The sequence below is a fragment of the Siphateles boraxobius genome, unplaced genomic scaffold (assembly GCF_051911475.1).
Source record: "Siphateles boraxobius isolate OS27281-9 unplaced genomic scaffold, OSU_SipBor_1 63, whole genome shotgun sequence".
NCBI classification, from domain to species: domain Eukaryota; kingdom Metazoa; phylum Chordata; class Actinopteri; order Cypriniformes; family Leuciscidae; genus Siphateles; species Siphateles boraxobius.
Window position 1 is genome coordinate 2,401,568 of NW_027509190.1, and position 6,000 is coordinate 2,407,567.

The 6,000-nt window shown below is 42.2% G+C and overlaps 7 non-coding genes across 7 annotated transcripts; all 7 read left to right on the plus strand.

The window, feature by feature from the left end:
• The first annotated feature begins 77 nt into the window (after positions 1-77).
• Positions 78-151, plus strand: trnat-ugu (transfer RNA threonine (anticodon UGU)). Its single transcript has one exon. It is a non-coding gene; the product is annotated as a tRNA-Thr (tRNA).
• Positions 152-290: 139 nt separating this feature from the next.
• trnar-ucu (transfer RNA arginine (anticodon UCU)) lies at positions 291-379 on the plus strand. The gene is given in 2 exon segments: positions 291-327; positions 344-379. It is a non-coding gene; the product is annotated as a tRNA-Arg (tRNA).
• A 136-nt stretch (positions 380-515) lies between these two features.
• Positions 516-589, plus strand: trnat-cgu (transfer RNA threonine (anticodon CGU)). The gene has a single exon. It is a non-coding gene; the product is annotated as a tRNA-Thr (tRNA).
• Positions 590-1,336: 747 nt separating this feature from the next.
• On the plus strand, positions 1,337-1,410 carry trnat-agu (transfer RNA threonine (anticodon AGU)). Its single transcript has one exon. It is a non-coding gene; the product is annotated as a tRNA-Thr (tRNA).
• A 1,631-nt stretch (positions 1,411-3,041) lies between these two features.
• Positions 3,042-3,115, plus strand: trnat-agu (transfer RNA threonine (anticodon AGU)). Its single transcript has one exon. It is a non-coding gene; the product is annotated as a tRNA-Thr (tRNA).
• Positions 3,116-3,254: 139 nt separating this feature from the next.
• Positions 3,255-3,343, plus strand: trnar-ucu (transfer RNA arginine (anticodon UCU)). Its single transcript is given in 2 exon segments — positions 3,255-3,291; positions 3,308-3,343. It is a non-coding gene; the product is annotated as a tRNA-Arg (tRNA).
• A 525-nt stretch (positions 3,344-3,868) lies between these two features.
• trnat-agu (transfer RNA threonine (anticodon AGU)) lies at positions 3,869-3,942 on the plus strand. Its single transcript has one exon. It is a non-coding gene; the product is annotated as a tRNA-Thr (tRNA).
• Positions 3,943-6,000: the final 2,058 nt, after the last annotated feature.

The window sequence follows — 6,000 nt, forward strand, 5'->3', positions numbered from 1 at the left end:
ATGTAATCAGCTATTTTCCTGACCTGCTACCTCTTTTAGACTTTTTATGCCAACACATTGTAGAGAGTTCAGCAAGTGGCGCTGTGGCTTAGTTGGTCAAAGCGCCTGTCTTGTAAACAGGAGATCTTGGGTTTGAATCCCAGCAGTGCCTATGCCACAGGATGTGGGCACCACTCACTTAATCTTTTACATATGTAAATCTTTGCATGCTGAACAGTGTGCATCTGCACAAAATGAGGAAATCTAAGAAGTGATGTGCATGCAATAGCGTCTTAAAGTTCGTCTTTTGTGGCTCTTTGGCGCAATGGATAGCGCATTGGACTTCTAGATTGTGAATGGAGATATTCAAAGGTTGTGGGTTCGAGTCCCACCAGAGTCGCGCATACCCTCTATTGCTCAAATGTTTTGGAAACAATCCTCTTACCTCTAAGGGACCTCGTTCATGACGTGATCAGCTGTTTTCCTGATGTGGTACCTCTTTTAGACTTGTTTTACCAACAAATTTCACAGTATCTGGCGCTGTGGCTTAGCTGGTCAAAGCGCCTGTCTCGTAAACAGGAGATCCTGGGTTCAAATCCCAGCAGTGTCTTTGGCACAGGATATGGGAGTGCTTAACCTTTTCACATATGAAAGTCTTTGCATGACGAACTGTGTTTACCTGCACAAAACTGGAAAAACTAAGAAGTGCTGCGCATGCAACACTTCCCTGAAGTGTGTCATTTTATGGTACAATGGATAGAACTTTGGACTTCTAGGATGCGAATGGAGAAATTCCCTGGTTGTGAGTCCCACCAGAATAGTCAGTGGCCTCTTTTGCTCTGATGTCTCTGTGAGTCAGACATATGCTTAAAACTTGAATCCACAAACTACTTCAGAAGCATACCCTTCACGTTCTGCTTATTTCCCTCTTTGGACACACCCAACTCAGATCACAGAGTACTCTACTAATTAACTTAAGTCACCTATTTAAATAAGAATAGGTTGAAATCCACTGGCCTAGGCCAAAATCTGCAACAACCTATTGTTGGCCACCTACCTAGAAGAAAAAGAAGAAAAAAAAACACGCTTTCCATTTCTCCAAGCTGAAACAGCATTTAGATGTATCGTAACTGGAGGTTCCCGAAACATTTGAGACACGAGTACTGAGAGTTTCGATCCAGAAATAAATGGCTTGAGATATTCCCTTGTCCCTCAACAGAAGCCTGCACACATTTCAGGTTTTGGAAATAATCCTGTAACTTCAAAGGGACCTATTCATGATGTAATCAGCTATTCTCCTGACATGCTACCTCTTTTAGACTTTGTATACAAAAGCATCGAACCAGTGACAGTAACTGGCGCTGTGGCTTAGTTGGTCAAAGCGCCTGTCTAGTAAACAGGAGATCCTGGGTTCGAATCCCAGCAGTGCCTAATCTGTGGCTTCTAAGAGTAGTCATTTAACCTTCTCCTTCTCTGACGTGAAAGTCTTGGCAGGAAAGACAATCTGGACTTCTCGGTTGCAAAAGAAGGTTTTAAAAAGGTTGTCGTTTTTTGGGTCCCACCAGAGTCACGAATGGTGTCCCTTTGCACAGACGTCTTTACCAGACTGACATTTGCTTAAAGCTGGGGTTTTCCAACTTTTTCAGAAGCCCACGCAACACATTTTTCTTCTTTTCCTTATTGAGCACACCCAAGTCAGATCGTCGAGTACGTTAATTATCAATCAATTATTTGATTCACCTGTATTAAATGAGAGAGATAATAAAAAATATATATATATGTGGTGCAGATGCGCTTCAAGAATGGTTTGCAAGCTCCTGGCTTAGGCCTGAAATCTGCTACTACCTATTGATATGGTCAAGCCTATGGATATTTGTACAAACAAAGTCTTTACATATATGAAGAATAATACATGGATAACTTTCTGGATTTTGCCATTTCATATCAGAAGAAGGCTCAGGAAACATTTTAGGCATGACTATCGAGAGTGTAGAGCCAAAATTAAATGAGTTCAGACATTCCCTTGAGGCGTGAAAGGCCCTCGTGTTTTGGAAACAATCCTCTTACCTCTAAGGGACCTCTTTCATGACGTGATCAGCTGTTTTCCTGATGTGCTACCTCTTTTAGACTTGTTTTACCAACAAATTTCACTGATCTGTGGCTTAGCTGGTCAAAGCGCCTGTCTCGTAAACAGGAGATCCTGGGTTCAAATCCCAGCAGTGCCTTTGGCACAGGATATGGGAGTGCTTAACCTTTTCACATATGAAAGTCTTTGCATGACGAACTGTGTTTACCTGCACAAAACTGGAAAAACTAAGAAGTGCTGCGCATGCAATACTTCCCTGAAGTGTGTCATTTTATGGTACAATGGATAGAACTTTGGACTTCAGGGATGCGAATGGAGAAATTCCCTGGTTGTGGGTTTTGAGTCCCACCAGAATAGTCAGTGGCCTCTTTTGCTCTGATGTCTCTGTGAGTCAGACATATGTTTAAAACTGGGGTCCACAAACTACTTCAGAAGCCTACCCTTCACATTCTGCTCATCTCCCTTATTGGACACACCCACGTCAGATCATAGAGTACTCTACTAAGTAGCTCAATTAACCCTTTTGAAATAAGGTAAATAACGAAAATGTATAGCGTCTGGGAGGTTTCGAGAATGTTTTGAAAACCACTGGCTTAGGCCAGAATCTGCTACTTCCTATTGTTGAGATCCAGCCTCTGGATGTATTCAAAACAGTCTTTACAAATATGAATATATAATTCATGAAAATCTTTCTGGATTTTGTCTTTCAGATCAGCTGAAAGCATAGCAGAGATTGCTTTCCATTTCTCCTAGCTGAGACAGAGTTTAGATGTATTGTAACTGGAGGTTCCAAAAACATTTCAGAAACACGTATTGAGAGTTTCAGATATTCCCTCTTTCTTCAACAGAGCCCTGAATGCCCCTCGGGTTTTGGAAATAATCCCCTAACCTCTTTCATGATGTAATCAGCTATTTTCCTGACCTGCTACCTCTTTTAGACTTTTTATAGCAACACATTGTAGAAGGTTCAGCAAGTGGCGCTGTGGCTTAGTTGGTCAAAGCGCCTGTCTAGTAAACAGGAGATCCTGGGTTCGAATCCCAGCAGTGCCTATGCCAGTGGATGTGGGCACCGCTCACTTAATCTTTTACATATGTAAATCTTTGCATGCTGAACAGTGTGCATCTGCACAAAATGTGGAAATCTAAGAAGTGATGTGTATGCAATAGCGTCTTAAAGCTTGTCTTTTGTGGCTCTGTGGTGCAATGGATAGCGCATTGGACTTCTAGATTGTGAATGGAGATATTCAAAGGTTGTGGGTTCGAGTCCCACCAGAGTCGTGCATACCCTCTTTTGCTCAGATGTCTTTGTGTTGGACAAGCATATGCTTAAAACTTGAATCCACAAACTACTTCAGAAGCATACCCTTCACGTTCTGCTTATTTCCCTTATTGGACACACCCAACTCAGATCACAGAGTACTCTACTAATTAGCTTAAGTCACCTATTTAAATAAGAATAGGTTGAAATCCACTGGCCTAGGCCAAAAGCTGCAACAACCTATTGTTGGCCACCTACCTAGAAAAAAAGAAGAAAAAAAAACACGCTTTCCATTTCTCCAAGCTGAAACAGCATTTAGATGTATCGTAACTGGAGGTTCCCGAAACATTTGAGACACGAGTACTGAGAGTTTCGATCCAGAAATAAATGGCTTGAGATATTCCCTTGTCCCTCAACAGAAGCCTGCACACCTTTCAGGTTTTGGAAATAATCCTGTAACTTCAAAGGGACCTATTCATGATGTAATCAGCTATTCTCTTCTTATAGACTTTGTATACAAAAGCATCGAACCAGTGACAGTAACTGGCGCTGTGGCTTAGTTGGTCAAAGCGCCTGTCTAGTAAACAGGAGATCCTGGGTTCGAATCCCAGCAGTGCCTAATCTGTGGCTTCTAAGAGTAGTCATTTAACCTTCTCTGATGTGAAAGCTTAAAGCTTGTCTTTTGTGGCTCTGTGGCGCAATGGATAGCGCATTGGACTTCTAGATTGTGAATGGAGATATTCAAAGTTTGTGGGTTTGTCATATGGGTAATTAATAAATAAAAACGTATCGATACAAGGCCCCCACTCCAGAGCATTTTTTCACACACCGGCTTGTCTTGTGGATGTCTTGTGGATGCCATACCACCTTTGAAAGGTCAGGCTGTGCTGTCCTGTGTGTGGAGAATCAGAGTGTTCTGGTTAACCTCCACCAGCTGCATGGATGTTCCTCCCATCACCAAGCTGTTGCCCAGTACAAGCTGCCTTATCCTGCGATAGTCTTGCAGGATCAGAGACAATCTTGACAGGGCTCCCTTGCCTTTTCTTTTGGGGCTTGGGTGGACAGTGCAAAGTCTGATGAAGATGGTCTCCAGCAGACGGCAACAGTCAGGCCACTGAGCAGGTGCGCTGCTTGCACCCAGCACACATCTGGTGGTGCTCTCTACACCAGGGTGAGTGGGCTTCTTCGGGACCTTGAAGCGTCCACTCAGCAGTCTCTTTCGGCATCGACTGTCTTACACCACCCGTTCCTTGTCCCGGTCATCCAGGTTCTGCCAAAGAGCAATTATGGTGTTGGCTTCCTGGTTGGTCAGGCTGAGGGCTGTGTGGTCCCGGAGATCCACCAGATATTCTGCCAGCTGGTCCACATGTTGATAACCCGGGATATTTTGGTAGTCAACAGCCTATTAAAAAACACAAACATGCAATACAATTATTACATCACATCTGTCTAATGCATAATTCCATAACTGATTGTGTTATTTTCCTGTTTATCACCGTAAAGCACTGTATAGTACAAAGCAGAGAGAGCGCCATTCTTGACATTTTACAAAGCACCAAATAAATAAAGATGACTTGACTTGATGTGTATTTGCAGCTTACAAATGAATTTAGGCTGTACTTTTAAATGTAAAATATGTGGAAAGTCTGGATTTAAAGCACTGGATGTTAATTCATCATAATTATTCTAGTTAATTTGAAAGACATACAAAGGAGTAGTATTTACCGTCTCTTCTTCATCATCATCCTGACCAGCATCCTCTGGCTCTGAGGGGAGAGTTGAAACAGATGTTTCAGAGGGAACAGGTGTGACAGCAGTCCCTGAGGGTCCAGGTGATGAAGGAGACTGTGTGAGGACAAGTTTGGGGTCAGGGACCAGTGAAGGGGATGTGGAGCCCAGTACAGGTGTGGCACTGCTGGTGACCAGGGTGGAAGAACCCAGTGTCAGTGTGGAAGAGGGTGGTGACAGAACAGCCTCCGGATCTGCTATTGTGTAATCCTCGCTGATGTCACAGAAGCCCTCATCTTCATCTCGCTCCTCCACACTGAGGTCCTCAATGAGCTCTGCTGTCTGCTCAGAGTCAGGATTCATGTCCTGCAGTGCCTGACCAGTCTGCTGGAACAGATATTGCACTCCAATGAGCTCACCTGAAATAAAAACAATAAACAAACGGAAATTAAATAGAATGTTGTGTATCATATTTGATACATTAGGCTTTTGTAGTAGCTCATATAGTGTGAGAATATAGAGCTCATCGTCAAGGAGAAAAAAAACTAAATAGTTTTATTAAGAGGCCAAACACGTTTAATTATGGGGGCAAAACATGAAATGAAATGCAATACAATGATGATTGAGAGAAAAGTCTGATGATCATTTTGATATTTACATGTAACATGATTTTCTAATCAAGTGAACCCAAACTGCTTCAGTCTAGTAACTAGTCATTAAATATTACAAACAATATAAAAGTTATTCTTACAATTACTTTATAAAATCAGTAAAGGTTTTACAATGAAAAGAAACGTGAAGCACGAGCTGAAGGTGGACACTTTTACAATTATACTAAAAGACTATAATCAATCAGACGACAGAGGGCATGTTTCCTAAAAATTTTTGATCATGTTGATCATTTAGAGTCCTTTAGAAACTTGCATATCAATTATGATACAATCGACTC